Source organism: Cupressus sempervirens, chromosome 4 (genome assembly GCF_028749045.1).
Source record: "Cupressus sempervirens isolate cs-2001-9-10 chromosome 4, ASM2874904v1, whole genome shotgun sequence".
NCBI classification, from domain to species: Eukaryota; Viridiplantae; Streptophyta; class Pinopsida; order Cupressales; family Cupressaceae; genus Cupressus; species Cupressus sempervirens.
In genome coordinates, this window is record NC_143121.1 from 4,873,490 (window position 1) to 4,900,000 (window position 26,511).

At 37.4% G+C, this 26,511-nt stretch overlaps 2 pseudogenes across 2 annotated transcripts; both read right to left on the reverse strand.

Annotated features, from left to right (window-relative positions):
- Window positions 1-5,406: 5,406 nt before the first annotated feature.
- Window positions 5,407-17,267, reverse strand: LOC149559648 (pentatricopeptide repeat-containing protein At1g11290, chloroplastic-like; annotated as a pseudogene).
- Window positions 17,268-20,895: 3,628 nt separating this feature from the next.
- On the reverse strand, window positions 20,896-26,428 carry LOC149559649 (pentatricopeptide repeat-containing protein At4g21300 pseudogene; annotated as a pseudogene). 2 transcript variants are annotated; one of them, XR_016363614.1, is made up of 3 exons: window positions 23,288-26,428; window positions 22,636-22,710; window positions 20,896-22,525 (listed from the first exon to the last, which is right to left on the reverse strand). The product of XR_016363614.1 is annotated as a pentatricopeptide repeat-containing protein At4g21300 pseudogene, transcript variant X2 (transcript). The 2 variants fall into 2 exon arrangements; XR_016363613.1 differs by having other exon boundaries at window positions 20,896-22,710.
- Between the last annotated feature and the right edge of the window lie 83 nt (window positions 26,429-26,511).

Genomic DNA, 26,511 nt, shown 5'->3' on the forward strand with positions numbered 1-26,511 from the left:
TATGATGTGGTGGCATAAATGGAATAGCAATCATATAAGCTCTCCAATTATAGCCACTTAGGACAAAGAAATTTCAGTTTTATGTTTGAGTCAGTTTTCTTTAAGAGTTTTGTGTGTGTGTTTTAAATAATTAATCCAACTAGAAATCAATAACTTTGGGAAACTTCCAACAGCTGGAAGAGTTAGTGGCAAATTCTAAAATCTGATTTTTCATGATTTCAGAATAGGTTTCAGTTTCTTGTTTTATTGTGGACGTTTCAGATTCCCAAGAGAAGAGATGGGAAAGTGTTTTAAAAGGCAGATTTTTGAATGTAAAAGAGATCAAATTGAGGAGAATGGAATAGAAAGTTCTTTTAGTTTTCCTATTTTTTTTGAGTTTTGCAATTTGGATGTGTGGTTCTCTTTGTTTCATTGGTTAAAACAATATTCAGAAGTTCCAAGATTTTAGTGATGCTTGTGTTTTAGAATAGCAACATATCAGTTAAGTTTTGGGATCAGATTTTAATTTGTTGTTTTGAAATTGTTATAGGAAACATGTTTTTTTCAAAATATTTGAATGTAAATATTTGATGTTTTGAGACTCACATCAATGAATGGTAGTCTATTAGACTCTCTGCGATCTATTTCCTAGGATCGCAGCAGAGCCATGTATTATACATTTTTATTTTTTATTTGTTTTGTTTTTTTGGTCAATTCAGCCCATGTCTGCATGGAAAGGAATTTCACGTTCATGGTGAATATATTCATGTATTCACCAAATTGTTGAAATCACATAGTTGTTATGTGATAAAGGAAAAAGTTGTTGTATGTTTGGAATATGCAAAAGTTGTGAGTGTCTTGAACATCTCAGAATTGGTGGTCGGGTTTGTACTCAAGTTTTAAAAAAAAATCCACGCATGAAAAGATGGTGTAGATTTAAAGATTAGTGAACGTTATTTGCTGGTCAATCTGTGGTGGGGTTGATTTTAGGTTTTATTTTCTCGAATATGTATTACAAATACATTGTAGAAGATTCAGGTCGGATTTCATTAAGTTTGGTGCAAAAAAATGTTGCGACAAGAGGTCAAGAAAGTTCATGTCGCATTCTAGTTTTCACTAGGTATTGAAAAAAACCAGTTTGTTAATAGTCTGCAGGAGCTTTTAATCATCCATGAAGTTCATGTCACAAGTTCTCATTTTAAATATGTATGCAAAGAACTAGTTAGTCAAGTGTCGAGTTTGGTTTTAGTTTGATCCTGGAGGGTGTATGTGCCCCTTGAAGCAACTCAGTTGAGTGACTGTTTTCCTCCTGAGTTTTCCAAGGTGTGGCTCTACATCATTTTTGGTATCAGAGCTCAGCAAAAGGTTTGGGAAAAAGTGGTTGTGTATGTTTATGCAGTTATAATAGGTTGAGAGAAGAATATGAGAAGTCCAAGAGACTAGAAAAAAGAAAAATATCCTAGGTGAGACACAATGGAGCAAGGGAATGCAGCTTTAATAGCGGGGTTGTACCTATTTAGAAAGTATCAACAAAGAAAGGATCCACAGCTAAGGAGAGAGAAAAAGAATAAAAGAGAAGAAGAAGAAATGAGAAAACAAAGAGAAGAGATGAGCAAGATACAAGAGGAGATAGAAAGTTTGAGAAGGAAACTTGAAGAGAATGAAGCTAAGTTGGAAGAAAATAAAATGCAGAAAGAGGAAGTGAAAGAAGTTTTGGTGGAGGCTAATGAAATTGCAGAGAAGGTAGCCATAAAGAGTGCAAATGTATGTGAAGTTGGGATAGAAATCTCAACAATGATAGATGTAAGTTGTCCTTTGGAAGGGAAACAACATGAAGTACAAAAAGAAGAAGTGCAACAAGTAACTGTTGATGAGAGTAGTAATGAGACAAGTCCTATAAGATTTGAATGCAAACAATTTGTGGTTGGAACAATAACATGTCCTTTGAAAATAAAGAAGAGGACAATGCTGGAAGGTACTCCTATGGAAAATATTTGGAGGCAACTAATGAAGCCTTAAATATGCATGATGAAGTAAAATGTCAAGAGGAATGGCATGAAGATAAAGATAAAGAATGTGTAACAGCAAGTTCTGAAGAAGAATCTGATTTATGGGAAGAGTTTACAGCCATCATGGGAGAATGGCAAAGGAATGGTGGTAGTATGGAGACTCAAGATGAAGAAGTTTGCAGAGAAGAGGTATCTGATGATGTTATGGAAAAAGAAGATGAGGCTGAATATGTTTATGAGAAGATAACAAAGTCTGAATGTGTTTATGAAAAGGTAATAAATTCTTATTATGTTTATGACAAGATTGAAGAAATGCAGATTGAGAAATATGATTTGGTTCCAAGACAAGAAACTTTAGAAAATTTGGTTATGGGTTATGAAAGGGATCAAGTTTTTGTGTATTCTCTATCTATGGAGAAATGGTATGTTTGTGAGGACAAGAAAGAGGAATTTCATTGGAAAGCATATTTGGTGGAATTACAAATGTATGTAGTAGTGGAAGTGTTACAGGGAATAAAGTTGTTACTGGAAATGAATGATCAACAACAAATAGTTTTTATGTTATGAAACAGAGACAAACCAAAGAATAAGATGAAGAAGGAAAGACAAATACAATGGAGTCATGGACAAGAAAATAAAAGATTGCAACAGGAAGATGAGTACAAGCCTAAAGTAAAGATGATGAAATATTTTTCTTTTCTAACAACTATTTTTCCAGGTGTTTCTAAGAAGACTCAAAGGGGACAAAATACTCAGTATCTCATGAAATGGAAGAACAAACTTGCACTAGAAGATATTCAGATGGATGAGGAATAAAACAACAAGCATGGTTCATTACTACAACACCTCATCTCAAGAGGACTTGAGATTCATTCTACAGGGGAGTATGTTGTAGTGGCAGACTTGATAGTTTCTGCTACAGGAACTAACATGATTAAAATTGCGACAGGAAGTTATGTAGAAATTAAATGTCATGTTTTAAAGTGTGTTTAAATTTTAATGTTTGTAATAAATTCCTATGATGTGGTGGCATAAATGGAATAGCAACCATATAAGCTCTCCAATTATAGCCACTTAGGACAAAGAAATTTCAGTTTTATGTTTGAGTCAGTTTTCTTTAAGAGTTTTGTGTGTGTGTTTTAAATAATTAATCCAACTAGAAATCGATAACTTTGGGAAACTTCCAACAACTAGAAGAGTTAGTGGCAAATTCTAAAATCTGATTTTTCATGATTTCAAAATAGGTTTCAGTTTCTTGTTTTATTGTGGACATTTCAGATTCCCAAGAGAAGAGATGGGAAAGTGTTTTAAAAGGCAGATTTTTTAATGTAAAAGAGATCAAATTGAGGAGAATGGAATAGAAAGTTCTTTTAGTTTTTCTGATTTTTTTGAGTTTTGCAGTTTGGATGTGTGGTTCTCTTTGTTTCCTTGGTTAAAACAATATTCAGAAGTTCCAAGATTTTAGTGATGCTTGTGTTTTAGAACAGCAACGTATCAGTTAAGTTTTGGGATCAGATTTTAATTTGTTGTTTTGAAATTGTTATAGGAAACACGTTTTTTCAAAATATTTGAATGTAAATATTTGATGTTTTGAGAGTCACATTAGTGGATGGTAGTCTATTAGACTCTCTGCAATCTATTTCCTAGGATCACAACAGAGCCATGTATTATACATTTTTATTTTTCATTTGTTTTTTTTTTGGTCAATTCAGCCCATGTTTGCATGGAAAGGAATTTCACGTTCATGGTGAATATATTTATGTATTCACCGAATTGTTGAAATCACATAGTTGTTATGTGATAAAGGGAAAAGTTGTTTTATGTTTGGAATATGCAAAAGTTGTGAGTGTCTTGAACATCTCAGAATTGGTGGTTGGGTTTGTACTCAAGTTTTTAAAAAAAAATCATGCATGAAAAGATGGTGTAGATTTAAAGATTAGTGAATGTTATTTGTTGGTCAGTCTGTGGTCAGGTTGATTTTAGGTTTTATTTTCCCAAATATGTATTACAAATACATTGCAGAAGATTTGGGTCAGATTTCATTAAGTTTGGTGCAAAAAAATGTTGCGACAGGAGGTTAAGAAAGTTCATGTCGCATTCTAGTTTTCACTAGGTATTGAAAAAAATTAGTTTGTTAATAGTTTGCAGGAGCTTTTAATCATCAATGAAGTTCATGTCACAAGTTCTCATTTTAAATATGTATGCAAAGAACTAGTTAGTCAAGTGTCGAGTTTGGTTTTAGTTTGATCCTGGAGGGTGTATGTGCCCCTTGAAGCAACTCAGTTGAGTGACTATTTTCCTCCTGAGTTTTCCAAGGTGAGGCTCTGCATCAAGTCGTGCCTTCAAATTGCTCCTATAGGGATGCAATAGAAAGCATTGATGTAAGCTCTGCAACCATGCCTCTACCTATAAATCATTTGTAGACCTTGTGTAAAGTGGTTGTTGGAGTCATAGTAACTCTCTGATCTCATCACCTATGTCTCTAGGTGTTCTCACCATTGCTCATGGCTCAAGAATAGGTGGTGGCTCTATCTGGTGCACTAATGCTTCCTCATGATCACCTTGTCCCTCTACATGACTAGGTGGGGGACTCTTACTCCTCTATCTATTAGTAACCCTAAGCCCCTCTCAATCCTGTTGCTCCAGCTATGGAACTACAAGTGGTATCCTTTGTTGAATTGCTCCAATGAGGTTCTAAATAGAATTTAAAATTTGGTTGAGGTTCTGAGGTTGCTCAGATGGGGTGCCCCCAACCTTCTGCTCCACCTCATCTTGTGCACAACCAACTAGGACTCAACAATCCTCTAGGGCTGGATACAATGGATCCAGTAGGACTAGAGGTTAACTGTAGTCTAGGCCATAGGGGGTTGAGATTTAGACTTGTGAGTCATGTTATACTTGTGGTGGTATGGGTCACATAGCGAGAGAGTGCCCACAAGTTCCAATAGTAGGTAGCCAGTGTGGTTCCACTCTACAGCCTTCAGTAAGAGATATGGGTAAGTCTCACAGAGTATTCAAAGTAGTTGATAACCGCTAGGTAGAGCATCAAGCAACAATTATTGAGGCCACAGGTGGAGTTGGCTGGGCAGCTAGCATTGGAGCTCCTTTGTATTTTGGCCTGATGGACCCTAATGCTTCAAGGTAGAGAGTTGGACCAGATTAGGGTCCAGTAGGATTGTTATGATGAGGTCACAACTTCATGGTAAAATACAAGAGGTTGGGGGCACCCCATTTGAGAAAATAGGTGCCATAAGATAGGTGTTAATATTTTGCATGAAATTCCAGAAGATTAGCTTGGTATTGCACACATAGCATTAGTGCTAGTGTTGCACTTGATGAAAACAAACCTCCAAGACATTGCTTGATAATCATTAAGGAAACTACCAAAATTTTGACCTCGGTGGAGATAAACATGCTCTTATGCATCATGCAACACAAATGATATGTCAAGCATGTATCCTACTATTCCCATCTACTATTCGAATCTCTTGTAGCAAGTTTTCCAATTTTTCATATATACTATATGATTGTGGATGTGATTTGTCCCTGACAAGAAATGAATGAGTTATGTTATCAACCTCTATCCAACTGCAACCTAGCTCATTTTTCAAACCCCTATCTCTCATTGTTGTTCTCACTTTTTTCTACATCTGCATGCCTACCTACATCTGCATAAATTTTTGAAAGCACAACATAGTATCCGAAATTATCAGGTCTTAACTCAAAAATATTTTCTGGAGCAATTTTTGCTATATTTGTATTGCAATAATGAAGTCTACAAGCACCAAGCAAGCTCCTCCAAACATTAAAATCCGGTTTCAATGGCATCTTTTTGATAAATTCCAGTGCCTCATCAAGGTAGCTAGATTGTCCAAGTAGATCAATCATGCAAGCATAGTGTTCCATTCTAGGTATTATGTTATAATCTTGATCCATAAGGCCTCCACGGTTGCATATTGATAGAATAGCAATAAAGGTAACGTAATTAGGCTTCATGCCTGACTTTTGCATTTGATCAAAGAGTGCAAGTGCACCTTCAACATGCACATGCATTCCATATCCTACAATCATTGTATTCCATCTAACCAAATTCTTTTTAAGAATTCTATCAAATATTAGTTGTCCCAACTTTATGCTTCCACATTTTGCATACATGTCAATGAGAGAATTCCTAACAGACACATCACACTCAAATGCAATTCTCGTTATAAAAGCATGGATCTCTTTTCCCTATCCCAAAGTTGATAAGTGGGAAATAACTAGGAGAATAATCACTAAAGTGACAGAATCAAGCTTCTTCCCTTCCCCTTGAATTCAATAAAATAATTCCATTGCCTCACTGCAATACCCATTTTGACTCTTGAGTATAGCTAGCAATCATAGAATTCCATAAAATTACATCCCTACAAGATATCCCATCAAACACTTTCCATGCAACATCTATGTTCTCACATGTAGCATACATGTCAATTAAAGCACTTGCTACAAACACATTTTGAGAATATCCACATATAATAGAACTCCATGAGATTACATCTCTTACAAGCATGCTTTCAAATACATGCCTTGCAGCCTCCAACTTTATAGATTTTGTATACATGTCAATGAGGCAATTATGCACAATAATGTCATTACCATATTTGCCTCGAATTACATGATCATGAATCTAAATCTCCTTACCATGTTTTAAATCTAACAATACAGTATAGACCTTTAGAATGCTAGTGACGATGATCTGATCAAGCAGCACCCATACTGATTACATTTGAAGAAAACATTTCAATGCCTCATTACAATACTCATTCTACACAAGGCCGCCAATCATGGCACTTGTTTATCGTATAGGGTAAACATATGTTTATCACATTAAGAGACTAGAATGTAACACATAACAAGATACTTTATTCATATAAGCAGTATGTAACAATGATTACAATGATAATGATGATCCAATAGTTCATTTGGATGATGTACATATACTTTCCCAAAGGGGTTACTCAACCATCATGTGCTCTTTCGGATACAACTCTACCTATCAGCTACAATATAGATTTTACCAACAACATCATCCCCCCAAAAAGTAAAGTCATCTCTAGACAACAAAACAGAGACAACTTTGATAACAAAACTCAAACTAAAAACAACTAATTACATCAAGATTTAGACACTAAGAAGAGGGAAGTGTCCCTAGTGCAATAGACATTTGTGCTCTAAGCTTGTCCAGCTCTACTCGTAGCTCACGCACTTGTTCAGTTCGTACTTTTAAATCTTCTTCAGCCTCCATCTGGATCTCCAAGGTTGTTTGCATCATTTCAGAAATCTCTCCGAGCTCCCTCTCTTTCTCCATTGCCACCTACTCTTTCTTTGTTGCCACCTATTGTAGCTGACTTTGCTAGGCCAAAAATGTTGTCCTCTTGAATTCCTAGGCTTCTCTCTCCAACTCCCAAAAAGCCTTCTCTGTAGCTAGTTCTGCCTTCATCACTACTACCCTTGCAGTTGACACCTCTTGAGCCCTCTCTATCATTGTCTGGTCTATCTGGCTCCTCCGAAGGGCATAATACACATCCCTATGTCTCCGGACTATCTCCTCAGTTAGAGCCTCTATGTGGCTCTCCATACCCATCTCTCTCGTAGTGGCCCAATCCCGACGCACCTTCACAGTCTCTACACTCAGCCATCTATGCTCCTCAAAAAAAACTGTAAAGGTTGCTGGACATCCCACTCTCATGAAGGATATGACATTCTTTGGCTCCTTTACCACTGAATCCAAGGCATGTGTCTATGTAGAGGCCACCACTTGGCTAGCTTGAGTCACTACATTAGCAAGGAATGTCTTCATAACTTCTCCCATCATTGTCTCTGGCCCCACTGTAGGTTGTTGCTAGGCACCCATGGTCATCTCCACTACTTCTACCATCTGCTCAATAATGCTATGTGGTATCCCATCGATCTATGTTGGGTGACTCTCTTCCACTTGAGTCTATATGCCTACAGGGTATCCTTTCGGGGCTACTACTCACGCAAGTGTGAGAATGCCTATCACTTATGGTGTTGGTGTGTGGTTAAACCTCGTACTCAAGTACATGCTCCACCTCTAAGCTCTACTCTCTCTGTTTGGCTTCTCAAGTGTTGCTAGCAATGTTGCATCTATCATAACCACTGCGTCTGAGCCCACTACATCCAAATGAACACCGAACGTCCTCAAACCCTCACTTGTCGGTATCTCCATCAGTCCCTCCTTAGTGTCCATCTCATCATCTGGTATAAATATCTCAGCCCTGCAAAACCTCTCAGATAAGCTCCATCACTACCTTTGAAATGGTTGTTGCCATCGGTGATGGATTTGACTTTGTCCCCCCTACAACTATGACCTCTAGAATGGGTAGTTCTCTCTAGCTACCTAAAACACAATGGTAGTTGGAGTCATCACCACTAGCTGTCTGAACTGACCAAACCCTGAAATGTCGTGCGTACCCATTGGAACCAAGTGTGTCACCACCGAGAATGTAGGCCATGGAAATCTTAATGGTGTCACTGTAATCACTTCCACCTCCTTGTCCTCTTCTTTTCCCTCCCTCTCAGTCTCACTCTCATCGGAAGAAGCCTCCTGGCAACCACTATCAATATCTCCTCCATCTGGTCTTGATTGTTTCTATCTGACCATTGTCTTGCTACAAGTGTGTCGAAGTGCCTCCACTGCATGATAGGGGGTTGTCCTGGCGCCAATGGTCCAAGCTTGGCCTTCATCCTATCATGGGGAATCATCTGCATCATTTCCTCCAAGAATAGCCTAATTGCATAGTGTGGCATGTAGAATGTCTTATGCTACAATGTCATAAATTTGTACATCCTTTCTGCCAATAGTGCAACCCAATCATACACTCTTCCATGTAGGATCTTGTTTAACATTGCCACCTACGGAAATAAATTGTTTGAAGCATAGCTAGATTCTGTGAGGTGACTTTTTACTAAGTCCATAAGACAACGCTAGTGCCCTTCCTGAATATTGGACTTCTTCAATCCTCTACCCTTCGATGTGTCCATGAGGGCTTCTTTCTTTGTTGGTGCCAAATCCCCGCATACCAATTGTACCAATTGTGTCTTAACCTCTCGACTCATTTTTTTTGGTTTGTTATTGATTTTCCTTCCACCTTGTGCATGACCATGTATTCCAAATACTCGTGTCAAATTTGTTGGTTTGAATGATATTACAATGTCATGTCCAAGGTAGGCGAACGAGCTGGTTTGAGAGAACCTATCATATGTCTCGATCATTGTGCACAGAAACCCTTCGTAGTCTCAAATGCAAAATATAGGCATCTATATTGCCCATTCAACCTGTGCCTTCCAAATGCTGGTTTTCACCAAATGGTTATCAGGTGTCTCCTGCCACCATTTCCTACATTCTACTCCATTCAAACCCTCAAATGAGACATTTTGTGTTGTGAGATTATCAATTGTAGTCAATTGTTTTGTTTGCTTGCCTTTCTTTTTACTTGCTCCTATGCTTGTGCCTCCTACAACATGCACTCCCGATGGCAAGGTCTTCACATTTCTATTCATGGTTGCAGTTGTTGTTGTATTTCCTCCAACTTCTTTTTCCAAACCCTCTTTCCAACTGATTGCATAACTATCACTTCTCTTGTCATTTTGTACAATGAAACAAAAATAGTTGAAACAGTTGTAACTAAAATCCCTTGCGTGAGTCCAGCTACACAACACCTCACTTCCTACTATTCCTCGAATGTATACAATTTTTCAATCAACATACTTTGATCATGTATTCCTAGTCGTACGATTTTTTTTAAAATAATTGGAGCCAGTTGTATGGTCTTTGTCTTCTCTTGCATTCCCTATGTCATATGGTTTAAACATGTTTATAACTTGGTTCCATCTGTGTATACGGAATTGCCTACTGTCTTTCTCAAACCATACAACAATCTCCTCTTTATGAACTTTTTTTTATTCCTACTGTACTATGTATGACAATCTCCATTGCATATTATGCTAGTCGTATAGTTTCAGGTGATGGTTTATAATTTTATCCTTGCCGTATGGTGTACCCTGTGTTGTCCATTCACTATTTTGACCATACGGTTTCTTTTTATCTTTGGGCTTGATCTAATTGTTACCATACGATATTGGGCTCTCTTTTGCTTTTCGTTTGTACGATAGTATGTTGTATAGATAACTATAATATAACTATACTTCCTTTAAAACAATGGTCATACGGTATCCTTTCCTTTAAACTAATGACAATATAGTATCCTTTTCTTTAGACCATGGTCATATGATATCGCTTGTATGGTACTATAGATCATACGGTGTTTATTTTCTTCTAACTGTATCAATTTACTGGGCAACATTTGATTGTGACTACCTTATGTAGTATGGTCGTACAGCCTTTTAGGCTCCAACTTTTTCTTCTAAATCATATATTATGTACCATAAGGGCTCCTCTTTTAATTTTTTGGTGGTACAATTCCTCCATTTGTCTTCTGAATGGATGTACTATGGAAATGTGCTCAACTTATACATTGTTTATTATTATTTACATTTATTTATTTTACATATATACATTATTTATTATTATTGTTATACTCTCTCTGAGTTGTTCGTCCACGGAGACACGTTATTTCTTTCATGATAAACTTTCAGCTTTGACCCATTCACTGCATCGGTCACTTCCTTCCCATCGATCGTCCATAGTTTTATTGCTCCATTATCACCAACTTCACAAATTTTATATGGCCCAACCCATTTTACTTTAAATACCTAGTCTGATCTCATTGTACCCATTATACTTCAACACTAGTTGGCTCGATTGAAACTTGTTCAACTTCAAGTGCTTTTCATGCCATGCCTTATGCCTATTTTATGTAACTTTTGTGGCCCATTGTGCCTGTAGTTGTTGTCCATCAACTTTATTTAAATTATATGATCTCTCGCTCAGACTTTCCATATCTACTAGCTTGTTTTTTATCGCGATCCTTAAACTTAGTACCATGAATTCTATTGGTACCATAGCTTCCTATCCATATATCAACTAAAACAGAGTGTGTATCGTGGTTACCTTGTATGAAGTACAGTATGCCCATAATGTCGATGGTAGCTTTTCTTCCCAATCCTCTCCTGCAACTGTGCAAGATTTATAAATCACTTTGACTAAGATCTTATTTGTAGCTTCTCCTTGTTCATTTGCTCTTGGATAGTATGGGCTCGATAAGGAATGGTATATCTTGAACTCTGTGGTCAGTAGTTGGATGACATGATTGATGAAGTGGCCCCCACAATCGCTTGTCAACTATAGTGGGATTCCATATTTTGTGATGATTTGCTTGTAAATAAATTTCGTCGTGCTTACTACAAAGTTGTCAGGTAGGGCATGTGCCTCTACCCACTTGGTAAGGTACCTCATTACTACCACAATGTACCTGCATCTTTTGGTTTTACTTACCTTGAGGGGTCTGACAAAGTCCAACCCCCGTCATTCAAATAACTCCTATGTGTGTGAATGGTTGAGAGGCATGACATCCCCCTTCATTGGTTTCCTAGCCCTTTAACATGCATCACATGCAACAACCCACTCCTTGGTGTCATTGTGCATGGTTGGCATCATTACCCTACTAGAAGTATCTTCCGCACAGTTGTATTCGGCCCCATGTGTCCTCCTATTGGTCCTTTGTGTGCTTCCTTCAACACCTTTGGTATTTTCTCTTCTAGAACACACTGTCTTAAAATTTTGTCGGCTCCCATTTTATACAACAACCCATTGATCAAGTAAAACATTCGACTCCTTAGCACTAGTTTTCTCCTCTCATTCAATGACATTTCCCTAGGAAGTTGTCCCATCGAAAAATATTTCCCAATACTTGTGTACCAGGATAGTAGTACGACAATCTGGAATAATTGTCCATTTGAAAAATCATCATTGACTCCTTTCGTTGGTTCTCCTGATTTGATCCTTGATAAATGGTTTGCACTCACATGACTTTCTCTAAGTTGTACCACAATTTTGAATGTGAATTCCTATAACAGTAATAGCCACCTGCTTATCCTTCCCTAGATGATGGGCTTGTTTACGAGATATAGTAGTGCTTTCAATGGTCCACATAAAATATGAACTACGTCACCAATAGATAATGTCTAAATTCCTTTATGGAATATACCATCCCAAGTGCCTCTCTCTTTGTTATACTATAATTTTTCTCCGTTTTAGATAGTAGTCTACTTGCAAAGTACATTGGATGATCCAATCTGTGATCACCTATTTGTGTGAACATTGCTCCATTTGCATAGTTTGACATGTCGACATGAACATGAAACTCCTTATCCTAGTTTGGATAAGCCAAGATAGATGTTGTAGCTAGTCTGATTTTCATTCCTTTGAAAGCTACATTCTGCTTTCTATCCCACTTGTAGGGTTTTCCTTTGCATGTTAGTTTGTCTAGTGGGTAGGATATTTTCACAAAGCCCTTAATGAACCTTCATTAATATCCACTATGTCTAACGAATGATTTTACCTCTGTTACATCCATCGATGGTGGTATTTTCAAGATTACCCGAAGTTTGTCAAGATTTGTCTTTAATCCTACTTTGCATACTATGTGCCCTAATAGCTTCCTTTGTAGTACCATGTATTTGCACTTCTTCAAATTTAGTGTCACTCTCGCTCATCTACATCTTTCCATGCATTCTTTGAGTGCGATTTTATGTTTGTCCTCCACACTAAAAATTGACCAATCGTCCAAAAATGCCTTAATATTCCTGACTAACATCTTATCAAATATGTGCAAGATAATTCTTTGAAATGTTGCCAGAGCATTACATAGTTCAAATGACATCCTACTATAGGCATATACTCCATCCTCACTATGAAGGTTGTTTTAAGCCTATCTTCTTCCACGATGGATATCTAGTTGTATCCTAAGAATCCATCCATAAATGTATAGATTTTGTGCCTTGCAACTTCTTCCAAAATACTATCAGTGAATGGTATCGGAAATGGATCCTTGATTGTTACTGCATTCAGGCATTGAAAGTCCAAACATATTCTTATCTGAGTGGTGTCCTTCAAAGATATCACAATCATAGATACCCACTCATTCATCTGCGCCTTGAAAATAATTCTTGCTTCAAGCGTTCGGTTGATCTCATTAGTAACCCGTGCAGCATAGCTTTTGTTCATCTTGTACAACCACTTTCATATGAGTACTGCTCCTTCTATCAATGGTATATGATGGATGCATAGTTCTAGTGGTACCCCTTTCAGGTCCTTATACCTCCATGTGAATACATCCTTATCTTCCATGACTATTTTGAACGTTGCTACTATAAACACTGGGTTCCAGTCATCTCCCACAAATATATATTTTGAATTGGCTTCATCCTCTAAGTTCATTGTTTTTACTGTAGGCTCTTCGTACTTAATCGGTTTGTCTTCACTAAACGTATGTGCAGGCATTTCATCTATCTGTGCTTCTCCTTCCTTTACTTTACTATACTTCTTCGAAAATTCATTCTCTTCTTTTCCCTCTTTGACCCCTAACATGTTACAGCTTAGAAAGAGCTTGTAGTCCTCCATCTACCAAAAGAGTAGGTCATTCACTAAGTCTAGGTCATCATCGTTAAACCCTCCTTCCAATCTCAATATTCCCTCTTCATCAGATTCTATTATTTTCTTCTCCTCGTCATCACCTCCACCTTCGCCTTCAAAATCTGACAATGCTAGCTCCTCTCCTACCATCTCTGTGTATAGGTCGATTACAAATCTCTGGCCTTTGCCTTCCATGGATAGAGTATTCCACTTCAAATCATGTTTCACTTTCGCTTGTACCAGCCAACCTCGTCCAAGGATGGCGTTGTACCTTTTTCTTTTTAATGGTATGACCATGAAATCCAATAAGAATGGTTGTGTCTTGATGGTTACATGTTGCACCATTATGGTCCCTAAAGGCTTGATCACTTGTTGTTTGACAATGAGTAGTTGAAATGTAGGTGGCCACAACATAGATTGTCCCAAATTCTTCTATACATTTTCTAGTAGTACATTCACTCCCGACCCTCCATCTACAATTGTGTTTGTGAGTATGGTTTCAAGGATACCCATCTCTACTAGTGCAGGATGTCTTCCCATAGTGAGTGCCAGTAGCATTAGGTCTGTCACATTCCTTCCACCATCATCTTTTCCTATCTCTTCCATTGCTTTCAGGAGTGGTGTCATGTTCAATATCGCAGTTCGTAGCTGAGGCATTGTAAGAAGGTCATTCAGTTTCATAGGAACTTCCATTTGCATTACCTATCATATAATATCTTGTTTTGCTAGGTTCCTCTTTGAGGTGTAGGTAATGTCTTTTGTTTGTGATTTCTTGACTTCCATTTGTTTTTCTAATTCCACTCATGCTTGTTGCAACCTTTTCTTTTCCTCTTTTGCATCTCGATTTGTTGCATTCTTTTCTTGCTCGTGAGTGATGGCTAGTGTCTCCTCCTCACATGTTTCAATACTTAACAAGTTCACCCCTTTCTTGGGGCATTTCAAATCCTCGTGGTCTCTCGGACCACATCATTTGCACAATAGCTATGGTGTTTCCTTCATGGTAGAGTCTCTGGCAAAAGTGTCCCTAGAGGTTGCACGCATGACATTGTATCATCGATCATCCACTTGAGTCATATTGTATCTGACTTTGGCCCCATTATTGTTGTTACTACCTCCTCCATGCTAGTTATTATTATCGTACACTCTTGAGGTTGTCATTGTTTGTGTTCATTCCTGCTCCTGCGATGGACACTTCCTCTGTGAGTAACACTTGCTAATGTCCCTTCATTTTCATATTTAATGAGCATTCCTTAGTGGAATGTTCCACAATTTGGAAGATATCACAAAATTGTTTGTTTGAGCAAGAGCCCACAATTCCCCTTTCATTGAATCACAATTCTTTTTCAGATTTTTTAACTCCTTCATCATCCATAACATGTCCTTCTATAATGCTTGAACCTTCTTACTTGACTCTTCATCATTGCCGCTGCTTTTAGAAGATGAATTGTCTGAGTCTGATGATTTATTTTTCTTATTTTTGCTTGTTTTCTACTCCCTCTTCATATCCATCACCCGATTATATGCATCTATGTATGACGTTGGAGGCGCAATTTTCATCTTTTTCTTCAATGTTAGTCGTAGCTCTTAAACAAACCACCTTTTCTTTAACCTGTCAATTGGTTGGCTTTCCATTTTCCCCACCAGTTCCTTTAGCCTTCTTGCATATACATGGAATTGTTTCATTCTTTCCTTGTTTCATACTATATATTTATGCTACTATTTTCTTATCATCCCTTAGTAGTCAAAATTTTGCTATGAATTCTTTCTTGACATTCGGCCATGTAGTTAATTTATGAGGATAGACATATGAAAACCAATTAATCGCTACACCCCATAGTGTCGCCAGAAAAAGTTGGATCCAATCATCTTGGTCTATTACACCGTTTGTCATCCAAATTGTTTCACATGTTTTACAGTGTTTGATTGAATCGATCATCCCATCACCATTAAAAATTGGCAAACTTTCCTTCAGTCTTATCATTGCTAATTTCTTTTGAATATGAGGTATTTATAGTGTACCCACGTTGATTTGAGTACCCGCATTGTTCTGCACAACTGCACTACTTTAGGTAACTGCCCTACTTTGGACAACCACATTACCTGGTGTGAAGGGATCTTCTTCAAGCGAAGTTGTTCAATTCTCTACATGTATCTGTTCATCAAGTGTCTCCAAAATGAAGAGTTCACCCCATGATCATGATCCTTTGGCACTTCAAGCTGTGTGGGTACCTTCTCTGCCATTTGCGTTCTCTACCCTCGATTATACAAGTTAAGGAACTCCTCCTTTGTCTCTTCCACCAAATTCAATCGTTGCCATGTTTCTTCGAGCAATTCCTCGGCACTCCTCGGTCTACTAGGTGAATGCACTCCATCTGTCAATGCTCCTTCACCCCCTCGGTGTCGATAAGCTACTGAAATTTTTGTCTATGCTCCACCTATTGTGCTAAAATTAATGCTTCCCGTGATGTGTATATCATCATTGTCTTTTATTTTATTCCTATCTTTATTAAGTAGATTTTCCATTAATCTTCATAACACCTCTTGTATACCAAGTTTGATTGGCAACGATGCCAAATGTTTACTATATAGGGTAAACATATGTTTATCGCATTAAGAGACTAGAATGTAACACATAACAAGATACATTGTTCATATAAGCAGTATGTAATAATAATATGAAGATCCAATTGTTCATTCGGATGATGTACATATACTTTCTCGAAGGGGTGACTCAACTGTCACACGCCCTTTTGGATACAACTCTACCTGTCGACTACAATATAGATTTTATGGACAACAATGCTCCATGTTTTGATTAAGTAAAAGCAAGTTTTAAAGGACCCGCAACCTTTTTACAAAAAGTCTAAAAAAAAAAAGAAAATAAAGCAACATAAAGAGCAATACAGAGCATACATAAAACAAATCTCCAAAAAGAGCACTGAAGAGGTCATTGAGAGAACTGCTGAAAAAATACAGCAAAAAGACAGCAAAAAAGACAGCAAACAACACTCCATGTTACAACATCCCTTGCACTTATTTTCTCAAACACTTCTCTTGCAAACTCCAATCTGCCAAATTTTGCGTACATGTCTATTAGTGCACTACCCACGAATTTTTTCAGTCTCAAATCCCTTCAAAACAATATAAGTATGGATCTCTCTACCCTGTATCAAATCAGACAAATTGGTATAGGCCTTGATAATGCAGGGAAATGTAAAATAATCAAGCTCCATCCCTTCCCCTAGCATCGTGTACTAAAGTTCAAGTGTTTATTTCCAGAGCCCATTTTTGTTACACCCTCTCAGCATTGCATTGCAACATAGAGTATTTCTCTTAGGCAATTTGTCAAATAGTTCATGTGCATCAACTAGACTGTTGCAAACTATGAACATTCTCAAAATTTTAGTACCTAGGAACAAATAAGTCATATAGCCACTTGAGAGCAACTGGGTATAAACAATTTTTCCCTCTACAAGAGCATTATTTTTTGTACATACCTCTAATAGTGATGCATAGTTGTTGGGTTAGATTTATGTGCCTTGATTGTTTGCACTATGGAATACTTCTACTGCCTTCTGCACTTGCCCTTGTCTGGAGAATGATTTGATGTCTTCATTCATTTCCAAGTGAGCTTTGTTCTTGATAGTTGTTAGTGAGTGCGTGAAATTTAGCTTGCTGCACATAATTAGGCAAGATTTTCTTTAAATTCCTTCCATTGTTAAAAGAAGGGGTTCAGTACCAACTATACAGTTTTTTCCTCCTACTTGAAATTAAAACAAAAAAAAAACAAAAAAACAATGGTGCTTGACCAAGTATATGAATGTTAGGTTCAAAATTGCGAAAAATGAAACGTGGATGAAAACTCCAATATTCCCTAAACCTGGGAGGAAATTGGTACGTTTGAAAAATTAAAAAAAATAGGTGTAAGCCTTCATAAATTAATGATGAAGATGTGTGATTTTATTTTTAAAAATCTAAAGAAACTTTAGTGGAGGAGAGAGTCAACTAGAGGGGGTAATATAGTAGTATAGATAGAGAGGGAATAGAAGAGATGAGGGGTGATGATCTAGAGAAAATAATAGTGAGTGTATTAAGGAGGGAGAGGTAGACTTAGGGAGGAGAGAAGTAGAGAGGTAGGGGAGAGAGAGAGAGAGAGAGAGAAGAAGAAAGAGAGTACTTTGTAAAGAGAGGAGTAAGGAGAATAGGAGAGAGGTGGAGAGGGAGGGAAGAAATATAGATGTGAGAGATCTAGAGCTTTGAGAGGGAGAAATAAGAGGCTTATAGGGCGAGGTTAGATATTAAAAGGATTGAGAGGGGAGAAGGTGGGTAAGTACATTGAGATAAAGAGGTAGATAGGGGTGAATCAAGATCTTTAACACTTATCACTTCTCTTAATACTATAATGCATTCACCATATTTACCATTTCATATCTAATGTCTTACACATGCATAACTTATAAAATCAAAAGTTATTGTAACATGTAGATCTGATTATGTCCCTATGGCAGTGACTAAGAATGTTGCAGTAGTCCCTTCTTCAGTTGTTGTAATTGTCGATTCGTTTGTTGCCCCTCTTGCAACTCTGTCTCAGGACAATGATGTTTTCCCTTCTTCTACTGTGGTCTAGAAATCGTGTAATGGTGTTGTTTCTTCTCCTGTCGTGAGGGTGTTGGGGGTTTGGTTGCAAAGCTAATGACCTTACGTGGCAAAAGGCTACTGGGAAGGTGGAGGATGGATGGACAATAGTATAAGGAAAAAATGTCAAGCCCTCCAATCTTTCGTTTGAAATGTCTTTGTGTTCTCAAAAGATGGGACCGAAATGTAACTCTTGAAGCTTGGTTTTGTATTAGGTTTCAAGTCCTTTCAAAACTTGTTGCTCGCATGTTCTTTTGAGGCTGTCCTTGTTTGTTTGGCTCTGCTAGCCTTTTTGGCCTGTTATTTCTTTGTAATTTTTCATGGTTCAAGACTTAATGTTTATTTCTTTTGTAACCATGGGGTCTTAGGCACCTGTTTTGGTGGCAAAAGTGTACTGCGTTATCTGTGAGGCCACCCTGGTTACCTAATTTTGGTTGGTGACCTGTTTCACCTTCGGTTTGTTGTTTCTTTGGTTGAGCTACATTGTAAATATTTTGATTCGTAAAGGGTTTTAGGCACCCTTCAAAACCTGTTTTCCTTAAACAAAAACATGTAAATCTAATCTATCACATGCATGATATGTAATCACATAACAAAAAGATTTTGTTACCCAAAAACCCTCCAAGGTGAAGGCAAGACCAAGGTGGGGATGACACCCACAAATCTTCACTATTACAGTAATAAAGTTAACCTAGTAGGGTTACAATGTTTGACCATATTTGATAATCTACCCTGTGAGGGGTCTAGCCTATTAAAGGCATTTGAGACTATTAGGTGTCACCTATGAAAGGATTGTACACTTACAACAAAGTAAGGACTTGATTAAGAGATTTACAAAGATCTGTTAAGACCACTCTATTAAGAGATTATCCTTGACTCAATATGTTAAAATTGATTTAGTAATTGATCCTCAATTTGCTTTGATAAGCTAATGTTGGATCTCCTCTCTTCTGCCTGATCTAATTTCTTATTTGATAAAACTTTATTGTCCTTCACTACTTGATTATGTCACTTCTCTTACTTTGCAATAACTGACATCTTTGCCACTTCTACAATGCTCACACTATCACCCTTGACCTTGCTTTGTGATAACATGAATTGCTTGTTTGCTCCTTCTCATTACATCACAATGCTCTTCATGATTACTTTACTCTCCTAACTAGGTTAAGATCTGCTCTATTTAAATATTTTGTAAAGAGTTTTCTAGATGCTTCCTTGTTTTTCCTCGTCATCTGATTGGGTCATCACAGAGCATAGGGATGTGTGATCCACGTCATAAACCACATAATAACCTTTGTAACAACCTCTACAATTATTAAATATCTTGTCCATGTCAGCCTAAAACAGTTTACCTCAAGCTTTGTATTGTTCCCAACTTGAATGTCAATTTTGCATTGCTCAGCACTAACTGTCTCTAATACTGAGCATTCACTGTATAGGTTGTTGATGCTCAGTCGTTACTATTCTCGACACCTTATGTGTAACTTGGTATCAATGTGCTCGAACTGCTCGGTAAACATTAGACTTAGCTTACATTGAAAATACTTGGTGACCAAAGAATTGCTTAGCTCCTATAAAGCTTTGGTATTTACATGATTTATACATAAGTCTTTATATGACTTAGCCTATATAGAGTAGCTTAGTCGCTGTGATGACCTTCTAACTCTACCTAGTATACAACTAAGTGTTTGACACTAATAGAAACAATAGTTAGAGATATCAACACTTATCCACTTTCTTAGGAATGTGATCTTTAACTATATCTTCCAAGATTGGTTGGGCATCTAGCCAATTACTATCCTCTTTAAATAGTCTCATAATAATTCTAAAACAATTTTTTTAATCTCCTCTGGCATTGAATGAAGAGTGTCATTGTCATCTTAGATAGAACCGACATGTTCTTTTCTACGCTTATAGTTGAGGAAATTGAAGAAGTATTTAGAACCCCTATTCCCCTCCTTCGCCCAATGTAATCTTGTCCTGATTTTAGCAGCTTGCCCCCTAAAATTGTCCATTTCAAATTTGGGCTTCTAATGCAGCTACAGAATTTAGTAAGTTTATGTCATTAGGCCTGCCATTCAATAATTTTCTATCATGTTCAAGTTTTTCTTTCAGCATTTCTTTTTTGCGTCTTCGCTGCCATGCCATTCTCCTTCTAAAAGCGCAAAGGAATTCAGCACACCTTAATATAGCATGATTCCACCAATCTAGTTGAGAATCCCCTTCATTGGCCTTAGGGATGGATTTCCATAGTCCAATGAGAGTAGTAACAGATGATGAATTCTTTAGGTGAGAGGTATTGAGTTTGTAGGGCAACTTAGAAGCCTCATTATCCATAGCAGTCCTTGAGGCTGAACAAATAATGGGAAAATGATTGGAAAGAATACAAGAGTAGTCTCCTCTAACAAAAAGACCAGCAACATCTTGAACAATATGGAGATTGGGAGAGATATGAATTGATCTAGCCTACTGAGTTTTCTCTCTTCCCCAAATCTGCAGTTTGACCAAGTGAACCAATTATTGTTAACCGTTATGCCAATCATACAAATACTTATGTGATGTCATAAATGCAATTAGTTAAGAAAGAGAAAATATCTCATTACTAGGATGTTCAAATATCATTCATAAGAGTGAGTTAAGAAAAAATTAGTTTAACCACTCCATTTGATAAGATAGTGGGAAAACTAATAGTGAATATTGTTTAATCGATGAATGTAATATTTCAAACCTACAATCATGGATGATACAAAAGTAATTGAATGGAGACCCTTGACTAGTAATCATCTACAATAATATGGTGCACATTAATGGTAGAAAGTCCCATATGACCTCCTATCTTGTATACATGTTCTGAAGGCTATTCACCTTTTGAAGATTGACAAAAATATCTCCAGGTTTCTTTAAAAAGCTTGATCTCAAATGATGAGCTTGCACAACTGAGAGCAACAAACGGGCCAGTTGGCTGTAAACCAGAATAACCTGACAAAGAAGATTTAAGATCTGAAAATCTACAGATTTCAGAGCTTTCTCCTTTGTTAATGATTATTTATCTGAATAAGGAAAAGTCAACCAAATGAAATTCCAGTTCCTTCAAAGCAATCACAGGACCATAATTTTATGGCTATTAAAAATGCAAATCAACACTGTCACTAACATGGACGAATTAACTGTTATTTTCAGGCTGACAGTCTCTGTTCTGCTTTAATGTCTGTTTCTGTTATGGTATCATGCATTCTGATTTGATTTCATATAGAATCTACAACTGAAAACACTAACCATCATAGATCACTTCCGAGTAATACAACGATGAGCATTGGCACGCAGAGAGAGGTCTAGTGCACTCGAGATCCACATGACAGAACTGCAATTGAACATAATGAATATATAGCCTTATAGATAATGTTATTTATAGCCTTATAGACAATGCCATCTACCAATGGGGACAAATTTAAATTGGGGCAAGATTCTAAGATGCAGAATGGTTGGTATTCTGCAACTTCTCTACACATTGTGTGTGCTGGACAATTGATGCAAGTGAGAGGCTAGTTTCAACCATAAAATCATGTTCCTGACTATACAAATCCAGAAGGGGTTTCTGATCTCATTTGACTGCAGTGCACTGACCACCATGCTACTATTAATTTACAACTCTCTCTGAATATTGTTGAAGAACACTTGTCCGTTTTGTATCATCATTAGCAGTATCAATTGTTGCATTCCTCACTTCCATAAAAAGACTTGCAAGGTTGCACCGACATTCTCCAGTTTTTCTTGAAGTTTATGCCTTTTTCGGCAGTGATGCCATCATTAGTCACATTTGGAGCACAGAAAATTTCTCCAGTAAAGGGATTGCTAGGTTTTAGTTGAATAATCATCTTTACTACACTTGTAAGGTTTTCCATTTCTTGCAGGATTACTACAGATGCATCTTATCCAAATTAAATGCCATTTGCATTGCATTTACTGCTGCATCTGAATCTTTTGAAAAGTTGATGTTCTCTCCCAATTTTCTCAAACTTGAATCTAGAAACCAAAGACAGTTCTCTTGGGCACCCTAAACCCAAACAATTCAGGCAGATTACAGACCAGTTCCCATAGACAGATAATACAACAAAATCTTTCTTCTTCAACATTCTAATCCTAACCTACGTGGTGTTCCAATTCGCATTTTGACAGAAGTGAGACCGAAAACACTTTTTAGGTTGATTTAGGAATGCCTATATGTCTGAACATTATCCCCAGTTTAAATGAGTTTCTGCACAAGCTCAAATAAGGCCTTAACGGCACATGAGCAATTTCCTGTTTGCTGCCACGAAGTCACAGAGCATGAGATATGTTTTAGCATGCTCACAATTATGACATTTTTAAAACTCATCTTGAACATGACTTCTGGATGCTAAAGTATAGAGTGCTTACCATCAACATGGCAGATTGATTCCAAACAAAATGCCTCAACCGCTCATAAAGAACAGATCACATTTTCACCTCTTCCTGTAAACAGAGAAAAAATATAATTACTATGGCACCATTATCACCTGAAACTACATACATGCTTTGACTGAATTTCAGACAGAAAAGAGCTGAATTTCAGACAGAAAAGAGCTGAAATAATGGGGAAACAAATTCTTTAGAGAGGTAATCAATAAAGATTTTGAAATCACATACAGACGCTAGTCACTACTGAAAATTTTGAAAAACACAGAACAGAGCATGAAAACATAGTATTTGTGGAAGCAAAGCAATACAAATAATAGTCGTGGAAATGAATTTATTTCATGGCTTATAAAAGACACAAAACAGAAAAGTTTCAGAGCAGTCCTGTAAAAAAACAATAGGATAATATTTGCCATAGAAGAAAAACTTAAAAGCCTTTCGCACATTACAGCTAGCATCTTCACAATCTAGAAAGCCAGGAAATAGTAATGTTTATTTTGAAATATGTAAGGGCATTTCTTTATCCACATGAATTTGCAGAAAAGTCGCTAAGCACAAGTTATAAACTAAAGATTTATCAGCCATTTCTGTAAGCTGTGAAAATCAGTATTACTATAAATGTTCAGAAGATTACCATTCAATCAGTGAATCGTAGAAATCATCCCCAGCCTTGCAGAAGTTCCCGATGGTCTTGTAGTTTACTATTTGTTGGAAAGTGCCAGTTGCCAGTTGCACATAAGTAGTAAACCAGATAATCCAAAAGTTCCCTCAAACTTGGCAAATATGCCCAAACAACAAGAGCTAACTTCTTTTTATGGCAAAAAAAATCCCCAAGTTCTTCCATATCATGTAGTGTGAATTAAGTTGGGAACATTCCCTCTTCTCTTCATCTGCCCAAACAATCTCTCCAATGTCTCATAGTTTTGCAGACCTTGTCGATGGGATTTGTCTCCTACAATGAATGTGTGAATCCCATCACCGACCTCAATCCAGCTACATCCAGGCTGTTTTTCCACACCTCTATCTTTCATCAGCAATCTTACCTTTCCTACATCAACCCACCTTCCCGCAGTGGCATATATATTTGAAAGGAGAACATAATATCCAGCATTGTCAGGCTCTAACTTGAAAAGCTGTTCTGCAGTAAATTCTGCTAGCTCTACATTGTGGTGGACTCTGCAGGATCCAAGTAAGCTAGCATACACATCAGCACTAGGTTTTAGTGGCAATTTCTCAATGAAGTCTTGTGCCTGATCCAGCTGTCCAGATCGGCCGAGAAGGTCAACCATGCATGCATAGTGCTCCATCTTAGGCATGATTTCATAATCTCGACTCATAGATTCAAAAACTTCCCAACCTTTGTCCACCAGTCCTGTATGACTACATGTAGAAAGCAGGGCAATGAACGTAATATAGTCAGGTTGTGCTCCTGTTCTTTTCATTTCATTATACAGATGGAATGCATCGTCCACATATCCATGCAGTCCATAACCTGCAATAATTGCATTCCATGAAACCAAATCCCTCTCACCCATTCTGTCAAAAACATAGCGACCAGATTTTATAGTCCCACACTTGGCATACATGTCTATCAGAGCATTTCCAATGGCCACACAACTGTCAAATCCATTTCGGATTGCATAATCATGTATCTCTTTCCCTTTTTGCAGATTTCCTAAGTGTGTACAGGCTGGAAGAATACTTGATAAAGTAACGGAATCAGGTTTGATGCCTGATGGTTGAAGTCGACAAAAGAGTTTTAAGGCTTCATCGCTATTACTGTTCTTAACATAACCACATATCATTGAATTCCATAGTACCACATCTCTAGAAGACATTCGCTTAAAAACAAGCTGACAACTGTTCATAACCCCATGCCTGGCATACATATCTATAAGAGCACATCCCACAACCAACTCTGTTTCCAACCCACCTTTCACTATGTAAGAATGGATTTCCTTTCCTTGGTTCAGACTTGCCCAGCCTGCACTAGCAGGAAGAATACTCACTAAAGTAACTACATTGGGTTTCAAGCCAACCTGTTCAATTCGCTTAAAAAGTTCTAAGGCCTCCTTGCAATGTCCATTCCGAACATAACCAGCAATCATTGAATTCCATAACACCAAATCCCTATGCAACATTTGATCAAACACTCGATGTGCGATGTTTAGTCTTTCGCATTTGGAATACATATCAATAAGTGCACTGCCTACAAAGACATCCATCTGTAGGCCACTTTTAATTACATAACCATGAATTACCTTCCCCAAATTAACATTTCCCAATTCAGAACACGTGGAGATAACTCCTGCAAATGTAACTGAGCTAGGCTCCAAAGAATCCAGCTTCATTTCACGAAACAGTCTCATGGCCTTGTAATAATGTCCATTCTGCGCATGGCCAGCAATAATTGAACTCCACGAGACAACATCTCTATAAGACATTTTGTCAAATACATGTAGTGCATCTTCAATTGCACCACATTTAGCGTAAAAATCAATCATGGCATTTAGCACATAAATATCAGTTTCAAATCCACTTCTATGAATAAACTCATGAATCTGCTTACCCTGTTGCAGAGCGCGCAAGCGCGCGCACGCTGGCAGAATGCACACAATCATGACAGGATCCAGTTTCACGCCCGACATTACAAATTCCCTAAACAGCTCTAGAGCCTCTTCACAATCACCATTCTGCACAGAGCCACCAATCATGGCACTCCAAGTAACAATATCTCGTTCAGTCATGTTGTCAAACACTTGCCGCGCGTCTTCCAAACAGCCGCATTTAGTATACATATCAATAAGACTACTTCCTACTACAACATCAGATTCAAGCCCTCCAGATCTAATCAGATCATGGACCTTTTTACCTTCTTCAATATCTGACATCCCACAGCATGCTTTGAGAACATAAGGAAATGTAAAAACATCTGGCTGTATGCCATTCTCAAGCATTCGATGATAAAGCTTCACAGTCTCTTTAAACAACATGTTTCTGACACACCCTCTTAACATTGCATTCCAGCAGAAGATATTTCTGGTTGACAAATTGTCAAACAGTTGGCGTGCATCGGCCAGACTGTTACACATTACATACATACTTACAAGCTTGGTACTCAAATATAAATCGGGTTGAAAACCAACTGATAGCATGTGTACGTGGACTAATTTTCCTTCATACAGAGCTTTATTTTCTGTGCAAATTTGTACAAGAGAAATGTATGTGTTGCGCTCTACTTTTATGTTTTTGTTATTTATGGAATTGAAAGCATCCATGGCTTCCTTCATTCTCTTTTCTCTACATAGCTGGGAGATTGTTAAGTTGATTTTCCCTTCATCGAATATGGTTTTAGTTGCTGCAGTGATTTGAGAAGAGAAGTTTATGTTAAAAGATTTAGTATAATGATATGGCATTTTTACATAGTTCAAACCACAAACTAGAATCTGTTAGGAGGAGCTGAAAACCATGACTATTATTGCAAAGGTCAAATGAAATTTTCGTCAGATTTGTGTAGAAAAATGAAGAATTGCAGCATCAAACAATTGCTGCAAAAGAAGTAGACAGATAGCACGATAAGAGTACCGAGGAGAGTCTAATTGCAGTGAAAACGAAAACAACCAGAAAATTCGCAGTACGATCGATTGGAACGAGTTGTAATTTGCAGTTCGGTAGTTAATAGATCAGAGGAAAATAATTTTTTATTGAATTGAAAAAAACTATTATTACATTATGGAAGGCAGTCGTATGAGTGGCTATGATGGGTGGTCTGTTATGATGTATGGTCTCTCTCTAAGAATGTTTAAGTTGTCTGGCTTTTGTATCGTGAATTTTCGTAGGATGATCTTTGTACTCATC